Raw genomic sequence first — 24,489 nt, forward strand, 5'->3', positions numbered from 1 at the left:
CATTAATCAATGACTCATTTTCAGCACTAGTTAGCAGTAGAGCAAAGCATCATAGCAAGATCTTTATAAAGTTTCATAAAATAATAAAAATGAATCACTTACTTTAAATATAAAAAAGTCAGAAGATAAAGCACTGAAATTAAATAAAGAAAAACAACTAATAAAAAAATCATGTAAAAGAAAACAAGTGATTCCTTTTATGTTGCTCAAACATTTCTCTAATACAATTGAAACTACAGATCAAAAAATGAAACCTCATTGACAACATTACAACTATATATTCCTTGTCACCACTGAGCTTAAAAAACTAAGAAGCCAGCTCATTAACTTTATAATAAAAATAAATTTGTGGTTACCATTAAGTTTAAAAAGAAGTTATCAACAACAGTACTTGGCCTGAAAACAGTAATAAATTTTGATATAAAGATTAAGTTTAGATGCCTAAAATGTTTACTTTTACTCACACAAGTGATAAATTTTATCATTAACCAGCTAAAACAATATTTACTGTTTTACTTGACAACTTAAGAATATTTTTTGCTATCAAGTTTAAAAAAGAAAAACACACAAATGGTTACATATTTTTTACTACTAGTCAGCACAAGTAAAAAATTTGGAACCAGATATCCCCTGTAAATAATAGAGAAACTAGACTGTGTTTGGTTACTAAGAATTAAATACTTGTATTAAATTGATGTTACATATCAATATCTTCAAAGTACAATACACAGTTAAACACAACACACATTTCTTCTCTTTAGATGTGCACATTTATATATTCTTTTAGTACTGAAAATAATAAAAAATAAAAAACAACAGATTGACAGATTATTAATACTGAATGATTTCTATATTGAGAGCTTCTTTTTTGCCATCTACTGATTACTTTCATTTTCTTTAAATTCTCAGTTAAAATTTTGCTACACTAAATAAATATTTTGAACAGATACTTACCTCTACTCTTGTAATAATAGCTTTTCTTGTTTCGTACTGCCCTCTATATGAATACATTTCTCACTTGCTACCAGTCTAGATACTCCCACTCATACCACGAGTTTAACACAGTACAGCTGCATTGTAGCATGAATATAATCATGAAAAAACCATTCACCAACATAAGTGCAACCCACTGTCCTGTCACAGCTGGTTCCCTCTATAATGTAGAACCCAATCTTCACTACTCAATTAGGCACATAAATAAGCACGAGAAATAGGGATGTATGGTAAGAAATGCAAGAGGAGGGAAGCATCTATTCGAAATATATTTTCAGGTTAAAAAATTTTAACTTCTAATATAACACCTTATCTCTGCTCACATAACAATTAGAATCCCACAGTGACATAGTAAAAAGACAGTGCAAAAGTTACTAAAACGAGTATCTTTCAACATCTGAATGAGACCACACAACAATTTGTGAAGATGAGTCTCTATCTTGGGCATAAAAGGAGCACATCAAATATTCGGTTTAACATGCCAAATTTTCTAAAGAGGATAGGGTATATCAGGCCAAAATCTGCAAGTCAACTCTAATTCAAAAGCAAGAGAATCCAGTTCATGGTAAAAGATGGATTCCCACTATTTTCATCTAAAGATGAGGAAGCAAAAGCAGAAAAGAGGTTCCATCCTGTTATCCTAATCAATGCACATGTGTAAACCTAGTACACAAACATCAGACCATGCAGTAATCTGACAATTGGGCTCCAATCAGAGGATGGCAATTGCTGGCATGCAGTATACCAATAAGGGCAATGGTCACATGATGAAATGAATTCGATATGAAGATGTGTTCTGTGATTCACATGCAAGCCTGAAAGACCCCCTTCCCTCTTCCATGGATGATGGAAGCAAGCTACCAGGGAGAAAATAAGATGCTGTATATGATGCAAGAATCCAAAATAAAGATTTGTAAATCAGTAAAAAAGAATGAATAAGCCAACCTTACAAACTATCAAATTCAACTTGTAAAGGTAAAAGGAGAAATATCTTGGGTGATGCAGGGTTCCAATGAATAAACATGTAAGAAAAGAAATCACAGGGAAACTGTAGGGGTCATTCCATGTCAAATCATCCAGGGTGCTGCAGGTGACCCCCACAGAATGCCTTGAAAAATTTCACACGTGCTCATCTACCCATATAATGAACAATTGCCAAAGATAAGATCAATATCTCCAATAGTTTCTGATTTACAGCCCTGTAAAATTTGGTTACTTTGTTTTTATTTTTGGTGAATTCATTTTCGGGCAACTTTGGCTGCTTAGAGCTGCAAGAGTAAGAGTGGTAGAAGGCTGAAATTTGCTACACTGACTAAATTAATCTCACAGAATTCAAAAACGGTTTCAAACCATGTTTATCTCTCTTAGGATTTTCACAGTGAGGCAGTAAAATCACCTGAAAACCTCAAATCAAAAAACATTGGTTTATGTAATAAGCCATAGCTCTAAGACTTAATATGATACAAAGTTGATTTTTTTTTTCTAATTTCCTATAACATATCAATTGATTAATCAGTAATTGTTGTAATTAAAAGTCTTTTAGAACTCCTGTAAAAAATATAGCTGCATGCAACTTATGATTTAGCTAAAAATAGCCCTACTTCAGGCCAGTTTGACCCTGTCACCACTTATTCAGCCTTTTCAGATTTTTACCATATATTCTTACCTCTCTAATATGATCTACAACAAAAAATCAGAATGGTGTTCAGCCTACTTTTTGAGTTACAATTTTTTAAAATATCCTCTGACCATACGTTTGTTATTTAAAAAAAACATTCAGTTCAGGTGTGTTACTGTGTGCAAATATATCCATACAATTTTGAAAAATACCTATCAGAATTTTATGAATCCCACTGAAATATTCTAACCAGCCTTTCACAACAATAAATAATGAAGTTGTAAGAAATAGGAAAGAATTAATTCATTTCTGAACAAGTTTATTGGCATAACTAGTTAGATCACATAGCAATGCAAATATATTGTGTATGCATTACACTTATGCAGATATGGCCGAGTTCAAGATTCATAATTTAATAAATACAAAGGTAAATCAGACACAAAGCACAGTGCTACAACGGGATAATTAAGAAAGATTATAGTCACACCAAACTACAATAATTGCGACAATGAAATATTTCAAACACTACTTTAGCAATAAATTAGCCTTAATAATATCAAATAAACATTGCTTTGTTCAGACAGCTTGAATAAATTTCTGAAATTTGAGTTTGATTATGTTGAGATCACTTTGACTTAAAACATAGTGGCAAGCACTACTGCCTTGCACGGAAGGTGCACTTATCTGACAAAGAATATGTTGGAAAATAATCCAGCTTTCATCTTTATGTGACCTTGCAGGCCATGAGACCAGTTCGTTTCTTGATTTCTTCACCAAAGACACCAACACATTGGAATGTTCATCTGATCTATCTTTTACGTTTCCCACATACCATTCATGATCTTATATGCATGCCACATGCCCTGGCTGATAATTGTCATTGCTATCATTAGACCCTAAGAGAGATAAACTTGGTTTGAGACCATTTTTGAATTCTATGAGATTAATTTATTCAGTGTAGCAAATTTCAGCCTTCTACCACCATTACTCGTGCAGCTTTAAGCAGCCAAAGTTGCCCGAAAATGAATTTGCCAAAAATAAAAAATTAATTAAATTTTACAGGGCTGTAAGTCAGAAACTATTAGAGATATTCATCTACTCTTTGGCAATCTTTCATTATATGGGTAGATGAATACATGTGAATTTTTTCAAGGCATTCTGAAGGGGTCACCTGGAAAATTTTCCAAAATCTGGATGATTTGACATGGAATGGCCCGTAGGCAACATAGCACATATAGGACATGAAAAACAACACAGAATACATCAGAAACAGAAATGGAAAGGTTAAAAAAAACTAAGTGTGACATTACATTCCAGAGTCATCAACTTCCCAGAAAAAACCATGATCCAGATAAAGGAGAAATATAAAGGTGTGGTGGTAAATGATACATGAAACATCAAGAACAAAAAATCCCAGACTAAACTAACCACCAACAAAATAGAAAAAACGTCCAGGACAAGTAGTATATTAAACAGATAACCAAAAATTAAAGAGAACGTTGGGTAGGAAGCAAGAAAACTACTTGATGTTCCCAAACTGGAAGGGGCATAGGATAAGGTGAACAAAGGAGATGAAATGAGCAAAGTAAAAGGGAGAGGACAAAAGTGGAAAATAGTCTACAGGAAAGATACTGAATAAGGCTGCCAGTTGACCAGAATTGATAGTCACAGAAGAAACACTGTAAAATATCCAGGTAAAATTGTCAAAGGTATGAGACATGCTAAGATGAAAAGGTAACTAGGGCACAGAGATCAATGGTGAAAATGCAGCATTTACTCTGATACAATGGCAAAAAAAAGAACAGATTAGATTGGGAAAAAAAAATGCTACATGTGTGGAAAATCTAAACTGTTTTGCAAGGATCCAGGCAAATGCCACACACATGGCTGGAGTGTAGTAATGATGACACAAACAACCAAAGTTGTTAAAACAGGAGCAGAAGATAGGAAGTGGTAATGGAGAAGATTGAAACAGAGTAAGTAGAGGAAACAAAGTCTGAGAAGGCCAAAAAGGTGCAATAAGAAGGACTAAGCATGGAAGAGAATGGGGAATAAATAAAACCCAAATAAGGAGAAGAAAATAAATAAAAAGAGAGAATGAACCAATCCTGACTGAGTACATTATTGTCAAAGCAAAAGATATTGATCCAGGAACTAAAGAAGGGTTGACTTGGAATTGATCTGAGAGGCTAATGCTTCCAGAAATGGAGTAGTTCATTGGGCACTTGACTATTCAAAAACCCAAGGAACATGGAACCACTTAACAGGAAGAATCTTGTTTGGATGAGACATTGATATGTAACAAGATTCAGAGCACCTAGAACATGACACCCTACTAGGTGTGTGAAATGTGAATGGGTGCAAAATAAGAGTTCTAACATTCAAAAACAAAGTTTGTACAGGTACTCCCACTGTTGACTTACAGAAGACACATCAATTGAAATGTTTTAATGTAGCATGATCAATTTTTACCTGCATGAAAAGTTGAAAATGATCCAATGTTCGATAAAAGCCAAAAAGCTGCATAACATCGATATGCAAAGCTGACTCAACCAAAGACTCATGATTTCCAGAAAATAAAGAATCACTCCCCAATCTGACAAAAAAGAATCTGTAGAAAAATGCAATCCAGGATGGGGAAGCAAAGAGGAATGCCTGCTATAGTGTTGACCTCCTTGTTTGAACCAACAGGCTAAACAGAAGTGTTGGTAAATAGGGAGTAAATGAACTGAGCAAGATTACTTTTATCATGTAACACCCACTAAAAGGCAAGCACATAAGCATGACCCTAGAAAATAAGGGTTTCGACAAAAGCCCAAGTACAAAACAGACCAAGAACTTTGCATGTCGTAAGTTGAGGATTGAGAATTGAGAACCAAAAGCTCCATTGATCTCAATGGAAAGAAAAGCTGGAACCAACTGAAATGCAAGTTGAAAAACCCTCTCATGTAGATAATATAGCATCATATTCTGTGTCCAAAACATTTCAGAGATGCTTGCAAGAAAACCAGATCCTGAGGAGGACAGAAAGGAATAGGATATGAGGATCAGGAAAATGGAGTGATAAAATAAATGGAAAGAGCTTTGAATAATCCTGGAAGCATCTGAGTAGCCAAGGTAAAAACTCACATCATAGGTGCATAAACCTAGCCAAAAGTGCTCTGAACTCACCAGAACCTAAAGTACAGTTACCAATATTGTTAAAAGTGGGGTATTAAGCAATGAGTAATTTGACATCAAGCAGCCAAGACCTAGGGCAAGAAAAAAGAAAAAGGGCAGAGAGGGAAAACAGGAATGAGAACAGATGAATACCATGGAATACAATAGACCATGGAGAAAAAGGGAGAAATGTTGACGAGCAGCCCTCACCCTGGATTCCAGTGAGTCAGAAAAACCTGCAAAAACCACTTGGCATAAAAATGGGGCCATAAGAAGGTAAAAAAAAAGGAACTAAGGATGGAGGGAAATGGCCAAGAAGAAACAAGTGCCAAACAGAGAATATACAAGGAAGTAAATATCCACCAAAAACACCTATGAATAGAGGTGGATAGCCACAAATGTGAGACAAATAAAGAAGAACTAGTGTAGGAAGTTGGACAGAATCAAAGAGACAAAAATTTTGAGCTTTGGAAATATTTTACATTGGTATCAACGACAGATCTCCACACCAGAATCAAAAAACTCCAAAACCTGGCAGTCCATAATTAGAGTGATAGTACATTAATTTGTAAATATCCAAGGGTAGGAAGGATATAAGGCATGCTGATCCCAGAATATAACAGTGCAATAACTAGGCCTGCATGTACCCTGACTTCAGGAGAAGGGGTAGAAACTAGCTTATCTAAAGAAGTGGAATTCAGGAGAAATGGAGAATAATCATTAGACACCGGGGGATACAGATAAAAGATAATATTCACGTGACACCATGTCTAGAAAGCTGAAAACAGTCTTGAAGCTTTCACAAAAGGATTTCAAGACTGTATAGCAAAGGAAGGAGGAGGAAACAGACTATCTGAAGTGAGGACATCCTGTAAAGGATCCCCAAATAAGAAAATTTTATCTGTGAACAGGAGGCACAGCAGGCTACATACTGGACTCCAATTCATGACACACAGAAAAGCAATACCTCATCACCAGTAGGTCTGAAGCTAAAGAAACTACAGATTGAAGTGCAGTGAGAGTATTAACAATAGTGGTTGTGAATCAAAATTCAACTGGGAATAGAGAATGAAATATCGATCTATAGTATCATGAGTCACCATAGAGCAAATAACAACTGCCAAGAAAAGTCACAAACAATTAAGGTAATTATTTAACAAATTAAACTATTCATGCAAAATAATGACCAGGCCCAAGCAAACTATTTAAACATCTGCACTCTACTGTGCCAAATCAATAAATGAAGCTTATTAGGTTCTACAGTATAGACGAACCAGTTGCAATACAAGAGTATGTTGCACTTCTATTAGTGACAGGTGTAGCATGATTATTTGCAGGCTACAATGCAGCTCTACCACTTAAGATTGTTGGAAGTATCAAAGCTAGTAGAGTGTGAAAAAGTTCTGCATATAGAAGAAAAGCTATTATTACACAATTATAATTAATAATTATATTAACTGATATCTGAATAGTAAAAAGAGATGAGATTAGACAATTTAAAATGAATAACCAGACTTTCAAGTTCCCATGCCAACATCTATTTTCATGTTAAAAATGATTTAACTTCAGAATTTTATATTCAAACCATAAAAATTACAGAATACAGTTGCTACTCATTAAGTATAATTAATAACACTTTTGCAAGAAAACACATTGTACTGTGAAATTAATGTAAATCAAACTTAAGGCATGAGTTAAAATGATAACACTTTGTTGTGTTTTAGCTACAACTTCCATATTGAAGAAGTTTAACAAAAGTTATGTTTCAACAAAATTTTAAAATATTATTAATTACTTTTGTCTGTTGATATATCTAGAAGGTAAAACTATTAAAAAGCTGACTTCTTGTTTTTAATATCAGAGGGCACTTATTATTAATTAATATTATACATAAATAATAATAATAATGATGATTAAAGACAATTTCACCTTTCCAATAAATTTTCCTTTCAAGTATGTAGTTTTTGTGCTTGGATCCACAATATATTCTGGAAGTTCTATAGTGTTGTTGTTTAAGCTAGACTTTACACTTTTCTCCATACCTTGAATTATTTTCAGATTTTTTGATTTATGGCTAAACTTACAGATGAAGCTTGATTCTTCATTTTGAATAGGGCTTACGTTTTCATCCATTGCATGTAATTAGCTGAACATGCCCCTATTGAAAATTTTTAATATTTCAGTTATTAAAAAAGATATGAAAACAATATCAGTTTACTTGTGTGCACAATATTTTTCAAATCAAAATTAAGAAATAAATGTTAAAAACTAAAGTTATTTTATTGCAGATGCTGCTAAAATGCATGAAGATACATCTCTACATCTTTTGACTCTCACATTATGCAACACTGTAATCTAACAGTATCAGTTAATATATAGACAAAATATCTTACCATGGCTTATGAGAAGCAAGTTGAATTTGCAATTGCTAGCATGAATGCTTATAACAGACATGAGTGAGGTCAACCTGGCATGAAACCGAAAGCTATTGATGTTAGTTTAAAATTGTGTTGCTGTATAGACAAAAAGGATGGAGCTCTTCGTCACACTACATTCTACATTTTCATTATCAAAATCAATTTTAAGGCACTGAAATACAGAAAAGCTTTCCTTGTTGAGTTTGAACCTCAGTTGTTGACAGATTATGTCATTAAAAACTTAGATTTTTTTTGCATTGCAAAGCAGTGTTAATTCCCATAATTTTTCATTATCTCACTTTCCATGTACCTTATTACACTGCACAACAAAGTTTTTGCTTCTTGAACACTGTTGGGTGTTCCTTATAGATTTTTGGCTGCTGATCAAGAAAATCACATCCAAATTTGCCCATTATATACCATTTCATCGAAATTTTCAGTTTCACCAGAACATTGCTACAATGGAAGAACAATATCAGGGCAACTGGAATCCGTCAATGCTTGCTGACTACTGTTGGACACTGCAACGTGATGCACCAGACATTGAATACAAACGAAAATCAGGAGCAAAACACTTTTAATTATGTTGAACTTAATAGCGTATTAAAAACATAAACACAATTAAATGCGTCATTGCCGGTAAACAGTTAACTGTCTATTTCTCAGGAGTTCCTACGTGATAAAGTAAAACCAAAACTATATTTGTGCATATCCACCAGGTACCTGACACAATCGGCAAAAACTTTTCAGGAAGCAATACTTTTCAAAACAATTGTTATGCAGTGTTATGGAAGCATCAGGGAATCTTAGATAAACTCTGTTCTACTGCCATAACTTAGGTTTACTGGAAATTGTAGTAATTATGAAAAGTCTGTTGAGGGAGAGGGGAAGGTATTACCAAATTAAGTACTTGGGTGAAATTCACTTAACTTCTAAAAATGCAAAATTCAAATCAGGTTGCTTTATACTTCTGAAACACTGAACACCAGAGAACCCACACTGTAAAAAATAGGTGGGAACCAATGAACACAAAGCTAAACATAAGACTGTTCTGCAGGCAGAAAGATAATTATGTAGAAAAAAATAATATATATTTATACCCAAGCACAGCCACATTAGATATGAGAACCAGAAAATTATTTCTAGAACTGGCATGAAGGGAAAACTAGTGAAATAACCAAGCCCCATAAATATACATGTAAATATATCCAAAAAAGAAAGTATTCTTCTCAGCAAGATACCTTTTGGCCCATGATGCTTTTTAATTAATGCAAAGAGGTTGATTTTACAAGCAGTAATGGTATATTGAACATTTAAGTCAATATGATAAAGGTATTGTCATAAACATGAAAAATGAGTACTATATCATACTCTTCATATAGTATTAAAATACATACTACATAAGCAGAAGCTCCTTGTCATCTATTTCAAAAATGGTCAAATCAGGGAGGATCTCAAGTGGGGATAAAGAATGATCTAAGCAGCACCCAATAAGATCAATAACAAAAGTACAGGGGAATGGTGAAATCAAAACATAAAACAAAAAACCAAAAAACACGGATAACCTCCTGAGAGAAAACAAGATATTGAGTGATAACGGTAGTCCCTTGTCAGATATCTCTAACATCAAACATGGATGTGCACTTAAAGGTGGGAAAGGTACCAAAACAAAACATCAACTGTCAGATGGTAATCTTTGTCCATTTTCAAAGGGCATCATCTTCTCATGGAGCTCCAGCACTGAAGATGGAATTACTGTCTAAAGTAAAAGTTTGGGTATATGTGACATGCAAAAGTCCTGACTAGATGAATCTACAAATGGAGTTTTACAAAAAGTAGTGTTTTTTTAATAATCAAATAATTTCTCAACCATAGCCATTCCTAAATATGTGAACAGGACTGATGGGTCATTTTTTTCCTGTAGCTACATTAAAGGTTGACCTTCATTAACAGTTGTTCAGACCACAAATTGTAACTTCATAAAGTGGTGGAAACGTATGCCTATAATAAAACAAACTCAAAAGGAAATGAATAATCCCAAGAAGGTATTCTTTAGAAATAAATTTCTTAGCAAATAAAAAAACCTAAAACATAAGATGCATAGTAATTCAAGTTTTAACATTTTTTATTTTGTTTGTAAATTACACTAAATGTTACAAAACAACAAAATATAAGTTGTAAATCATTTCAGTTACAAATTTTTAAGTAGGTAGAATTATTTTTATCTGCTTAAATTTTGAGTTTGTTTATATAAGTATGTACTCAGCATCTGAACAGTGCTCTGTAGTCCAGAATGTTTTAAAAACACTCAGATTACCTCAACTCTCCAGGGGAAAAAAAACAGACCATTTTGTCTTTTTTCTTTAATCTTCAACTGTTTCAAACAAGAATAAGTTTTGAGACACAATGAATTTTTTCAACCAAATCAATGTTACTATGGTAAGGAGACTAAAAATTAAACAATACTTATAAACTCAATTTCTATATCTCATAAATATTTGCTTTTTCACTACTTTCAAACATCTAGGTAAAGGTTTAAAGGCTTGAGACTTATCAATGATCACACCTAAATATCTCTCTCTCTCTCTCTACATCAGTATTTCTCTTGCACACACACAAAAAATGTCTTTCCACATTTCCAGTCCCTATATTTATCAATGTTGAAATTAATTTTCTACAACTTAGCTGTTTCAGCAAGACTATTTAAGAAATTTCGCATTAACAAAGCACTTTCTAGAACAATCTCATCCAGCAGTCCAGTAAAATCATTAAATGTAAAAATTATACTGATTATACAATAATCTATATCACTGCCTTAGTATCTGTAGATAAAACAATAAACATCACCAGAACACAAATTTGAGGAACCCCATTTGTTACATTTTCCAAAACAGCACAGCCCATTTGTCATAATCCTATATTTTCTATTTTAAAGCAGAATTTTTTCTCCAATTCTTAGGTTTTTTTCAATTCTTGTGGAATCTAACATACCAATTAAGCTCATTATATGGATACCTTTGAATAAATATTTGGAAATCAAAATACACAGTTATGAACAGAGTTCCATTCAGACAAGCAGAAGTCCTGCCATTAGACTTCAATAAACATGCAAGGTTTATTGCCAAGTGATTCTTGCCAGTCAATGTCAGTAACTTAGAGAGAACAGAAATCAAACTGGTTTGTAATACTCCCAGCTCTTCTCTCTCACACACACACACACACACACACACACACTTAGCCCGTAGGACTCTTACAGCAAACATTATCAGAGCCACCAGCCTCAGTACTGTTTCTACTGAATCTGTGCTTTTCCAATACATGATGTTTTGCCAATAATAAAACTGTCTAAGAAGCATTCCCCTCTTCTCCTTTAAACAAATTAAATAACTTACATAAAAAAAAATTCAATTTTTTTTTAGAATATTTGCTAAAAGGTTGTTAATATGTCAACATATTCATCCCTCAGAACAAGGTTCCTACTTAAATAATAACATTTAAGGTTAACCACTATGTCTAAAATAAAACTGTCTAAGCTGAAGATGGCTCCTAACCTGATAAAAGTTATACTTGCATTCTCCTTCACCTACTGTGGTATAATAATGTAAGATTTAGTACAATTCACAAAATGATACTAAATGTAACCTAAGTGACTGAGTAAAACACAGAAATTAACAGAATGGATATTGTGTTATATAAAATGAAAGCAAACTTCAGTCAAAACAATGGACAAACACAGTGTGTATATTTGTATAAAGAAACTAGATAACTTGCTTTTTCCCTCCAGATGTTTTTCTGTAAACCAACTTCCACAAAAGTTTATGTAGTTCTTTTTAAAATCTAGTTTCTTATTTTGCAACAAAAAATAAGATTTACCCAAAGTGACTTGCACTACCCAGGGGACTGATCATTCCCTATAGGAGGGGTTGTAACATCAACATTTTACTAATCTGAAGATGTATTTCTAATAGATGCTCACCTACACACACAGAAATGTTATCTTCCTTCCATGTCTGCCTACGAGCTTTTCATATCAGTAGCCTCGAAATAACTCCTGCCTAAATTCATGTGACAAAAGACCACCATCAATAGAAGGGTAATATAATGTTATCTTCAGAAATGTTATCTTCCTTCCGTGTCTGCCTACAATCTTTTCATATCAATAGCCTCGAAATAACTCCCACCTAAATTCACATGTGACAAAAGACCACCATCAATAGAAGGGCAATATAACTTCCATGCAAAGTAACTCTCCTTATGCAATTGTGATAATGTCATTAATTGTTGAGAAAAGCAAAAAATATGCACCAGAGGTGGGAACATATGTGAAACTTTTTAACAAATTTTTTTTTGGATTAGGAAAATATTTACTTCCAAGATAACAACTCCACACAAGGAAATGCTAGAATTCCACAATGACATGGTGGAAGATCTTACACTAATTTCACCTTTATCAGTTCTCTTCAAAAAGCACCCAAAGCCCATGGAATGTGGCACCCATTGGCAGGGACATAATAGGAGCACACACGCAGGGAACTGTACTTTGTCTCAACCAGGATGCACTCTTCACCCATAAGGAAGTAAGAAGCAAATGAGCCCCTCATGTTGCAAGAATGAGCAAAATGAGACCATGACCATCTTCAAACAATTACATACAATCAGTCGGTAAGTCAACATGTACAGTGTGGTTGGAGCATATTAGACCTTATAAAGTAGGCCAACCTCAACAAGTGAACATATGTTTACTGCAGGATGAGACCACATTAGTTATATGTTAAGTTTGTTAGGTGAGACCTGTACTACAGTTACAGTGTCACCATTTTCTCACTTTTCACTGTAATATGCTAAGTCCAACCAATGAAGATTATCAATGGTCCATCACCTCAGCAAAAATTGGTAAGTGGCCTTGGGTTCCTGTGCTCCACTTGAAGAAAGTGGGAGGGGAATTTGCACTGCAGTGACCTGAAAAAGTGACTAAATCTCCATTGAACCATCAACCAAAATGTCTTTTTTACTAAATACAGTTCAATGATTGACCACAAATGCCTATCTCTAAAAACCAAAAAACATAAGCCAAAGAAGTGAGCAATCACTTATCTGGTACTGGCTTTTTCCATTATAATCAAAGAAATAAGTACAGACTGGACACTTGAATAAATCTGTATAACATGACGATACATAAGGTAGTCTTATGAAACATCCTATCTTGCAGTGAGTGCCAGCAGAGCCAGTGTAGATGGCATGAACACTTTCCTTTATCTTAGGAATGCCTACCCAGATTTAATCCCAAAGCCAGTGAAGATAGGAAATTAGAGAATGAAAAAGGTGATGAATTCAATGTGAAGACATGCAAAATTGCCTACAAACATCCATATCCAAAGATGAATATACCAACTGGAAGAGTTAATGGATCTATCCAATAAAGGTCGAAGGAGAAAGAAGGGTCCTGGAATAAGAACAGATGAGAGCATGATATCACCAAACATGATACAGAAGACAAGCTCAGTGTGAAAAATCACAGAGATGTGATATATGGAAAGAAAGGAGACAAGAGAAGACAGAATGATTAACCTCTTAAGCTGCAGGTGTCTGAAGCAGGAAAGACTGGTCCAGATAAAAGGTTGTGTGTCATTATGGCCAGTATCAAAAAGTAAAGTAATAAAAGTGTTAAAAGACATGCAGAAAAACTGTAATAATAACTCGCCAGGACAACTTACGAAGTCACCTGAAGTTGGCCTTTCCATTCCTGGTCTCAAGTTATGTAATGTCATGGCCGTTTTCCAATTTCAAATCGAACTAGAAAGATTGAGACTCTTAAAAGGGAACCACAATTAAAATGGTGTAATGAATAAATATCAAACACTTAAATGAGATTGAAAAGATTAATTGTCATTAAAAATTAAAAACTTTATCAAGGTGGACAGAGTCACCGTCACCAATAACACTGTCTAATGTTACGGACAAACCCTGAGACAGAGCATGTTTAAAATAGTGCCGTCGTTGAGAGTTGCAACGATGGCAAGAAAATAAAATGTGGCTTACAGTGATTTGAGTGTTACACAAACTACACACTGGTGCATCAGTTCCAGATAAAAGAAAACGATGACTTAAAAAACTGTGACCAATGCATAGTTTAGTTAGAACAATCTCCTCCTTCCGAACCTTATGGAAGCTAGACAGACAAAGTCCATTATAGGGTTTTATTTGGAAAAGCTTGTTGTCAACGTCACTCACTCCAAGTTGACCGCCAGCTAGCATGGAGCAGAGCCTTGAATACAGAATCATAGTCCATGTATGGAACAGGCACAGTGGTGATAGTGCCAGAGCAGATAGGTTTAGCTGCCGTGTCTGCAAGCTCGTTCCCATGAATACCAACGTGGCCTGGTATCCATAAAAAACTAGATAGAAGCAGATGTTAATGAAAAATGGGCCAGTCCGTTTTGAATATCAGGAAGAACAAGGTGAGAGCCAACGTGAAGCAATTCCAGGGCCAGTACAGAACTAAGCTAGTCAGTATAAATAGTGCAGTTGGAGTACTGCTTAGCTTCAATATGATCCAGCGCAAGAGAAATGACATACAGTTCAGCAGTGAACACAGAAACTGTAGAGGGGATTCTGTGTGAGGAGAACCATCGAACCGCAACAAACCATGGCAAAGCCCACAGAGTTACCTGATTTGGAACCATCCATATAAATTGGAATGGAAAAATGGTTCGAAATATGTTAAGTAAATAAAAGATGGTACTTTCAATCGGGAGTATCTGCCTTTCTCAGATGACTTAAAGAAAGGTCGCATTTGGGGACTGTAATAAACCATGGTGGAATCGGCTCACCAGTGGATTCTGCAATGTTATCCACGGACAGACTAAGTTCATCCAACTGTGCCTGGAAGTGAAGGCCAAAAGAAGCAATGCCAGATCGTCAGTTCTGAAAAGGTATGGCCCAACGAGGAAGGAAAACACATCCACAGGTGGGATGCTTTGGTAAGGAATGAAGTTTTGAAGAATATAGTAAAGACAGTTGCAAACAGCAAATAAGAGCACAATATATCTTTAACATAGAATATTGATCTGCTCCCCAACTGTTGGTAGAGAGGACACGGAGAATGATCAGTGCTCTTGTGCATTTTACTCTTAGCTGCTTTAAGTGTGGTATGAAGGTCAGCTTATGGTCAAAGATGAGCCCCAACTTGGTCTCAGGGACCACTGGCACTGAAACTTCACTAATACGGAGTTCAGGATCAGGGTGAATACCCCGTTGGTGGAAAACGATTTTAGAGAGAGAGAAATTAAAGCCGTTTGCCGTGGTCCACGTCAGTACACGATTGAGGGCAGTTTGTAATTACCTTTCAACATATCTCATGTTCAACTGACATAAGATGTGAAAGTTGTCGACATAGAGCTTGTTTACAACAGTGAGAGGGAGTTGTCCAGTGATGGTATTAATCTTTATACTGAAAAGTGTGACACTCAAAACACAGCCCTGAGGGACCCCAAGTTTCTGTAGAAAGGAACGGGAAAGTGTCAAACCCACATGAACTTGGAATCTCCTGTCCATTAAAAAATTTTTAATAAACATGGGTAAATGGCTATGTAACCCATGTATAGAGAGGTCTCAAAAAATGCCATACCTCCATGTTGTGTCATAAGCCTTCTCAATGTCAAAGAATATTGATACAAGATGTTGTCATTTGAGAAAGGCTTCTCTGATTGATATTTCAAGTCAAATTAGGTGGTCCATGGTGGAGTGCTGTCATTGGAACCCACACTGGGTGGGCAAGAGGAAGTTGTTTGATTCGAGGAACCAAACAAGACGAGCATTAACCATCCTAAGGTCTTACAGAGACAGCTCATCAAAGCAATTGGACAGTAGTTTGAAGGAATCTTGGGATCTTTCCCAGGCTTAGAGAAAGGTAAGGTAAAAGCCTAGCACCAGGCATTAGGAAAAACCTTCTCCTGCCAGATCCGGTTAAAAACAATTAGAAGAATATCAAGAGAAGCAGGAGAGAGATAGCACAGCATGTCATAGTGTACATCATCAGGTCCAACAGATGTACTGCCAGACCCATGAAGGGCCATTTTCAGTTCCACCAGTGTAAAGGGACAATTATAGTCAAAGAGACAGTCATTTTGAAAAAAAAGAGGTGAACGCTCTGCCTGAGTCTTGATGGCCAAGAAGGTGGAGGAACAAACAGAAGTGCTAGATACCCAGCAAAAGCTTTCACCAAGAATATCGACAATGCTCTGGACATCAGCTACATCTTGGCCATCATAGAGTAAGATCAAGAGGAGGACAAAATTGTAGTGCCCACTGACTTTTTGCACCCTGTCCCATATGACCTTGGAACTGGTGGTAGAAGATATGCTAGTTGTAAACTTTATCCAATATTCCCTCTGGCTTTGACGTCTTACCCACCTAGCATGTGCACGGACCTGTTGGAAAGCGATGCAGTTTGAAAGTGTGGGATATCTACAGAAAGTATCACAGGCCCATTTTTGAGCCTTCCGTACCATATGGCAGGCAGGATTCCAATGTATAATACAGTCAGTTACTGCTGTCACACAGTCGTCTATTGATGGCTGACTGACGACGGCAGGATCAAGTTCTACGAGAGCAGTGTAAGTGGATAAGTCTGCCTGATCCAGCTTACACCAAGGCATGCAGGTAGGGTGGCATCGACCATGGCCAGTCTCTCAAAAGTATAGGAAAATGATCACTGCCTGGTGGATTATTGTCAACCCTCCAAGAAAAATGGGAGAATAATGAAGAGGAACAAACCAAGAGATCAACAGCAGTAAAAGACTGACTAGGTGCATGAAAATAAGTGGAAAAACCAGTATTAAAAAGAGAAAGATTGTGATCAGAGAGCATACTCTCTACAGAGTGACCCCTCCTATCAGTAACAGCACTTCCCCAGAGGGGATGATGTCCATTAAAATCCCACAGAATTAGAAAGGGAGACAGCAACTGTTCAATGAGAGCATCAAGGTCTGATTGATCATATGTCTCTCCAGGGGACAGGTAGAGAGATAACCAATTTAGATAACCTGCCTTAATGGTGGCAGGTGCATGTGGTGATGTAAATGTCAAGACGAGGATATTTATCCGCAGTGTAACTCCATATTTGCGAGTGGAGATGCGCCTCACTGCAGAAACTCGAGTGGAGAGACCAGCGAGAACCTCTGACTCAGGGTTGTTCTTCAAATCCCTCTCAACAATAACTCCTTGTGATGAATTCAAGGTAGCATGAGGGGTAACCTCAATAGGTACATCCCCAATTTCCTTTGAATTCAAGAGGAGTTCACTGTGTTGGGATGTGGATGTTTCAACCAATAAGTCTCCAGATAAACGCTTCTTTACTGACTTTGGAGAGCCAGCAATTCCCTCTAGTCTCTTCTGAATAAAAAAGGGGGACATTTGCCCTAAAGGTTTTTCTGAAAGAGAACGTAATATAAGAAAATGAGGTACATGTGTTACAGATGTTGAAAATTGCTGCTCAGAGTCTTCAGGATGCGATAGGTTACGTATTGACTGTTCTTTCACTATTTTATTTAAAGTTTTCTTAGGAGGATCCATAGGAAAAAAATAAATTTCAATACCCACTGACCCCACCACCATGGAACCCTATAAGGGGACGCACTACAATGTCATGCAAGGACATTGCAGCAACACTAGGGTTTCATGAGCACTATACCCAAACACCAATTGAGAATTTCCAACACTGGTACTTGGTTGACTATAGCCCAAGGGGGGCCACCCAAAGGCTGCCCGTCTACAGGAATTCAAGGCCAAAGTGGTGTGTTAGGGTTGGACCCCTCAAGCACCAGGATCCTCTCCTCCCCTTTACGGGTTGCCACGCACGGCAAACATGTGGGTGGATGTTTAGATCCCAGAGGAGGTAACCAAAAAGAACAGAACCTTCCCTGGGAGGTCCCCTCACCACGTACAGGAATCCACAATGAGAATCCATTATTTTGGACTTTTTAATTTCTTAAATGAAAACATACTTCTCAAAACATAAACTAAGTATATACAATTTATATTAGAAAAGGCAAGAAATGCCTGAAAAACAACAAAATTTTTGTCATCAAAAGACTAATACTTTTATCTGGAAATAATAAATTTAATCTTTGGATTCTACAGTGACATTTTTCCATCATGCAATTTATGTTTTTAATAATTGGATGCATAATGCAAATGTTAAAATTTTACACGCAAAACAACTGGCAAACATAGTAATCCAATTATCACGAAGATGTACCAGGTCGAAAACCAGAAACTTAAGATGGCAATGGATAAGTGTGCCACAAGATTAAATTGAAAGGAAGAGGAGCTTCATGTATATCTTGGTATTTTTGTTCTTTGCTTCCACTTCAATATTTATTCCAGAAAACCAGTCAGTAGATATATATACATGGCTATGTCTGATGTGTTTAAAAAAGGTAATGTTGAATGATGTTTCACAGTTCTTTTCTTGGATTAAAATAGTATTTTAAGCCACAACATTTCTTCTGTGATTAAACGTTTTGTGAGCATAAAGGGTTTAGTCTGTTGTCAAAATCTGTATTCTGCATTTAGCCCTTGTTAGAAGTGCATGATCTTTTCAGTTTTAACTTTAATTTTAGTGTTAAACTTAATGTTTAGAATTAATAGTTTATTGCAGATTTGTTTCTGTAACTGTACAAGTCATACGTTGTAAAGTGCAATGTTTGTGAATTGACACTTGTACTATTATATCATGTTATTGGTACCTTCTAAGCTTTTCACATTGTTTTGATTAAGTATTATGTATCATATTCTTATAGTGTGTAGAATATTCTAGATGTTGATCAGGCTATAATTATGTGTACAAAACGAGTTCAAGTTAGTTAGATATACATAAATCTAGACTATGTGATTGTGAGTTTAGTCATAGAGAATGTACTATGGTGGTTTTTAAAAAGTGAAAGACTGTATTATAATTATAATAGAGTAGAGAATAATAATTCATCTTATCAATTGCATTCTAATTTAACTACGAATGGGGCAAATTACAACACCAATTACCTGCTTTACAAGTTTACTGTCTTCAGTAACCAACACTCTATTCAACTCTGTTCTGCTAACTGTGGGAGAATATCAAAGTGACTTCAAGCTCCAACAAATACTTATGTGTCTTGTTGAACACCTATCAGTCCCAAAGTTGTTTATATTATTCAATTGCCAAGTGTGTAATATTACTAAACTGGTAAAAAATAAATTATTATTAGTTAATATTAATAACACTAACAGCACAAATATAAGAAAACATGCCATATAGTCAAGCAATCAGCAAACTAGCAAATACCAAACCAATAACTTCACCCATCTGTGATTATAACCTGTTATTTAATGTTAAATTTTTCAGTAGATATAAAGATAACTCAGATGCCATGTGGATTTTAAACTGTCTTATTCCACAGTTATAGCAAGTATCATGATACCATTGCCTTTTAACTACTCCTAAATGTATTATACTTTATACTCAAATAATAGTATTACTATTAAGTCCTTGAGTACTCTAATTCATGTATAAAATCGAAATTTATTTGATTTTCGCGATACAATTGCCCGTCGTAATACATCACGAAAATTGAAAAAGTCAATCTGAAACTAATTAAATGCTATTAATTACTTTTACTCAGTTAAAGATTTGCAATAGTATTACTAGCGGTATTTCTACTAATATTTCAATTTTTAATTATTTTTGTAGTAATACTAACAGCAAACGAACTGAAACTCACATAAGGTAGAAAAACAACTTTCACTTTTTTATTCTTATATATTAAAAATTGAATAAACAAAGATTCCGATAATATTACATGATACTCACTATCCTGTCTTATCCTCCACTTAGTATTAAATTAAAATTTATATAAACTCACCAAGTGCTTTTGTTCCTCTATTTCAAACCTTTAATTTAAATCAAAATCATGCACAAACCAGAAATTCTTAGAGATATTTGTATCCACTACACTAGTGCCACTAACTTATTCCTGTGAAAATAGCATGCAAATCTCCATCAAATAACTTTTGGCATCACTTCAATATCTATATTTCTTATATATGAAAATAAATTAATAAATTTTTAATAATTTTTAGCTCTTAATATCCACTTAATATTTATTGCATTGTGCAATGATAAAACAAAAATATCTTTTTACTTAAGTAATCAATTTCATTAACATAAAATTCACAGCTTTATTAAACCCACAAGTGACTCAGCTTTAAGTCTGAGGGCTAAAAAACTTTAAAAATCGCGTTTCGACGCTTGTGATGACCACAGCACAGATATTCTACTGTGTAATTTTGTGTTTAAACAAACAAAAATTTATCATACAGTTATATCATTTAAAATTTAAAAGTGGAAGTTCTCGCAGTGCCTTAAGAAAACTAAATGCTTTTGTGACAAACTACTCTCACTAGAAATAAGTTTCAAAATTTTCTTGTAACATGGAAACACTACCCACGATTATCCCGAAACATTTAAGGAGGTTTACAAATTCTCTAATAGAATTGAGTAATGGTCCCAAATAATAATTCCATACAAATAAATTAACATTATAAAATAAAGTTGTAAGATGAAAATGAAACAGTTTTTTATTTTTGGTATAAAAAATCCATAATTTTGAGATGCTGATCATGAGGAAGGCAAACAGTCAGTAGCGCCATGCATCCCCTCCCTCCCAATATGCATGCTAAAGGGTTGACTTTAAATCTTATAACTCAAAAAGAGTAATACAAGGAATATTTTTATAGTCTCATACCTCTTAGAACCCGACTCATCATCACCAAAATTCAAAGGTTTGCCTCAGGGCAAGCCTGCACTTTGGAGATAAGGAGTTGCAAAAGCAAAATTTATTTTCCCATTTAACTCACTTAAACCCTTTCAGGAGCTGGGTGTGGGCTAGTGTTTAGCATAATCAAACTGTGAATCTGAGGGTTCATGGTTCACAGCCCTTTATTGCAAAAATAAAGCTCCACTATTCGGAGTTTTGTGTGTGTATAAGAGTGACGGTCAAATCTCTTTTTTTATCAGATTAGAATTATCCAAGATTTTTTTAAAGCATTTGGATGGAATTTATAAAATACATGGTATATTTTCACTATCAATGCATTGAAATAGGCCCAAATATGTATTCTAATTTTTAATATTTATTGGGAAGATTTCCTCTACCTCCTCTCGAAGTCTCGACACATAGCTTACTTCTAACGCTTGTTCTAAAAGGAAGTACATGGTTTAGCTTTCTTTGCTATGTTTTTATTGTTTACAATTCAATATTAAAACTTCGCTGCCAATATAATACGAATTGCAATTACACTGTACTTTTATTTTAAAATATATATATTTATTTTTATGTGAATTTAGAAATAATTTGAAAACTTTTTTTACTATCCAATCTCACAGATATGAACTTTTGTGACGCACAATTTCAATAGTACATGTGCTGAAAATTTTTAAATTCAAGCTATTTCCAATGAGAAAATGACCGCTGTCAAGAAACAGTTACGGATGACATGGGTTTGGTATTGTTATTATCTTTCTTTTTCGAATACTTGCTCTCTGGCTAAATTCATTATAAAAATAACTTAAATCCTATATCTAAATGCATTTCTATGTTATGACGTAGTGCATACTTTTGAGAGCGTCTGGACAAGTAGGTAAAACCTTTTTCTTAAGACTTAATAACGAGTGGACTAAATTACAGAAATTATTTGGATGTCGGAGATGAAAAAGAGATATATTTGCAAGAGATTTTGCACTCTACATGACTTTTATTTAGCAGTTTGCTTTCTTGGTTTTACTATAAAGTAATATGTACAACACAATGGTCATGGTTAAATAAAATCTTTATTATTTTTAGCTTTCTGGATAGTTAGTAAAAGAGTAGCGCAAGAGTTGGCGGTTGGTGGTGATGATTAGCTGCCTTCCCTCTAGTCTTACACTGCTAAATTAGGGACGGCTAGCGCAGATGGTCCTTGAGTGGATTTGCGCGAAATTCAAAACAAATCAATCAACCAACTGACCGTTTACTCCAGAAGCTGGTGTTCATCAGGAAGAGGTGGTTAGCCCTATACTCTTCATCATGTATGTAAACAATATACCATTGAAGGATCCTAATCGTGGACTCTCCTCACAGTTCGCTGATGATGCGGCAGTCTGGAAAAATGCCACAACACCAACAATAGCAGCCACAAACATACAACCGCAACTAAATAGAATAAGCGAATAATGTCAAAAACGCAGAATAAAAATAAATACAGCAAAAACACAACTTGTCGTCTTTACAAAATTGATAAAAAACAAAATAACTACAGCCTGAAATATATATGAATGGAACACTATTTCAGACTGCCACATCGGCAAAATTTCTTGGTCTAACCTATGATTCAAAATTAACATGGATTAACCACGTAAACGAAATTAAAAGTAAAGTCTGGCGAAAAACCAACTATGCTGGGAGTCAAACTGGCAAGAACAGTGGAGCATCAACAGACAATATATTAAAAATTTACAAAACATACATTATACCAGTAATCAACTATGCAGCTCCAGCATGGATAACTGTAAGTGACAAAACAATTAAAACCAAACTACAAACAATCTAAAACACACTCCTCACAACAGCATATAGAGTTCCCAGAGCATCATCATCTCAATTTATACATAAATATTCAAACTTACCAACCATACCAGATAGACCCCCTGCATAGTACAATAACGTATTATTTTGATAAAAATTGGAAGAAAAACTAATTACTATGCAAACTAGATAGGTACCTCATATATGATGAAGATAATCCTAAACACCTCTCCCCGATCAACACATATTTTAAACATAAGAATAAATACATGAAGAAAAAAATATATGAAATAATAAAAATATAAATAAAAAGTAATAAATATAAAAAAGGGCCACCAACAAAGTATACATCTTACTGATAGGGTAAAAGAATATTTATATATGTACACCAGTAAATGGACATTGCCCTGAAAAGGATTGGAGTAATTAAGCCCACTCTGACCCAAAAAGCAGAAACTAACACCATCAAACATTGCATGACTACATAAGTAAATCAAGGAGGAAGAGGACAAAGAGCACCAGACCCTCCAGGGTACATATGGTACCCAAATCCGAAAGAGAGAGAACCATCTGACAAGTATTACAAGTTTTACAAAATTGAGAATCATCTTGTCTATTCTTTGAATCAGATCTCTTACGTTCATTATTGTCATTTACTAATGAAAATCACATAAGAGCACACATTGAAAATATTTAAGATGCACAATCATCTTCTTTTTTAGCATTAGTGGAAGCACGAAACTGTTTCTTTTTTAACAAAAGTACGCTTAAATGAAGTTCAAAGTTATTGCTCCCTATCTTCAAAAGTAATTGCAAATGCTCGTCAGATAAAGCTTATCTGTAACTATATTTTACGTAGTTTATCTTTGAAAATGTCTTTTCACACAAGCATGTAGTTTCAAAAACTGAAATAAATCAACGAGAAAAGTTTATAAATGAACATAATGATTACTTGAAATGCATTGATAGAACTCTATCAGTTTTTCTTCTTGGTATTTGTCTTTCAACATGTCGTTGGACTGCAGATCAATTACTTTCATTTGAACTTCAGATGGCAGTTCAACAACAACACAATCAAAGATCAAGATCAGAAAAATGCTCCTTGAACTATAGTTTCAGGTCAAAAAGGATATCTTGTGCAAACCTACATGGAAATCTCGCTTCTTGCTTGAACTTTTCACAACATCGAAAGTGTGTGAAGCAACTCCTCATAAACTGTGACTCAATAGGAATTAGTTTTACCGAAATGCTTTCACCTTGGTGTACATATCGCAAATAAGCGCGGTTTCGCCTGTTATCTAAGATTGAATTAATTCAAGTACATGGTCAAGTTCACAGAAAACGCTAATTTCCAAAGCCACTCAGTGTTTGTGAGTAACGATTAAGGGTGGCTTTTTCGTTTAGGAAAATTTTGATCTCAGTTCTAAGCTCAAAAATTGCGATATCAGGTTCCCACAGATAAGTCATCAAACTGAAGTATGGTAGGGCAAGTCGGGATACGTTGCTTCTTTTTCCGCCAAAAATTCACGGAATTGATGATGATTGAGCCCTTGAGAACAAATGAAGTTTACTATTGAAACTACAGGTTTCATAACATATGCCAGATCCAGATATTTTCCACACAGTGCTTGCTGATGAATAATGCAGTGAAGAACCACAGATTTGGAACAACCCGCACTTTCAACAGCTTTGTAAATTTGTC

The 24,489-nt window shown here is 34.9% G+C and overlaps 1 pseudogene across 1 annotated transcript in view; it reads right to left on the reverse strand.

Moving 5' to 3' along the window:
• The window catches only part of LOC143233172 (serine/threonine-protein kinase PLK2-like), a 77,307-nt pseudogene extending 57,096 nt beyond the window's left edge, over positions 1 to 20,211 (reverse strand). The window contains exons 1-2 of the transcript XR_013018010.1: positions 20,088 to 20,211; positions 7,700 to 7,928 (exon numbers count right to left, since the gene is read on the reverse strand). The product of XR_013018010.1 is annotated as a serine/threonine-protein kinase PLK2-like (transcript). The remainder of the gene's footprint in view (positions 1 to 7,699; positions 7,929 to 20,087) is intronic.
• Positions 20,212 to 24,489: the final 4,278 nt, after the last annotated feature.

This window comes from Tachypleus tridentatus, chromosome 1 (genome assembly GCF_004210375.1).
Source record: "Tachypleus tridentatus isolate NWPU-2018 chromosome 1, ASM421037v1, whole genome shotgun sequence".
NCBI classification, from domain to species: domain Eukaryota; kingdom Metazoa; phylum Arthropoda; class Merostomata; order Xiphosura; family Limulidae; genus Tachypleus; species Tachypleus tridentatus.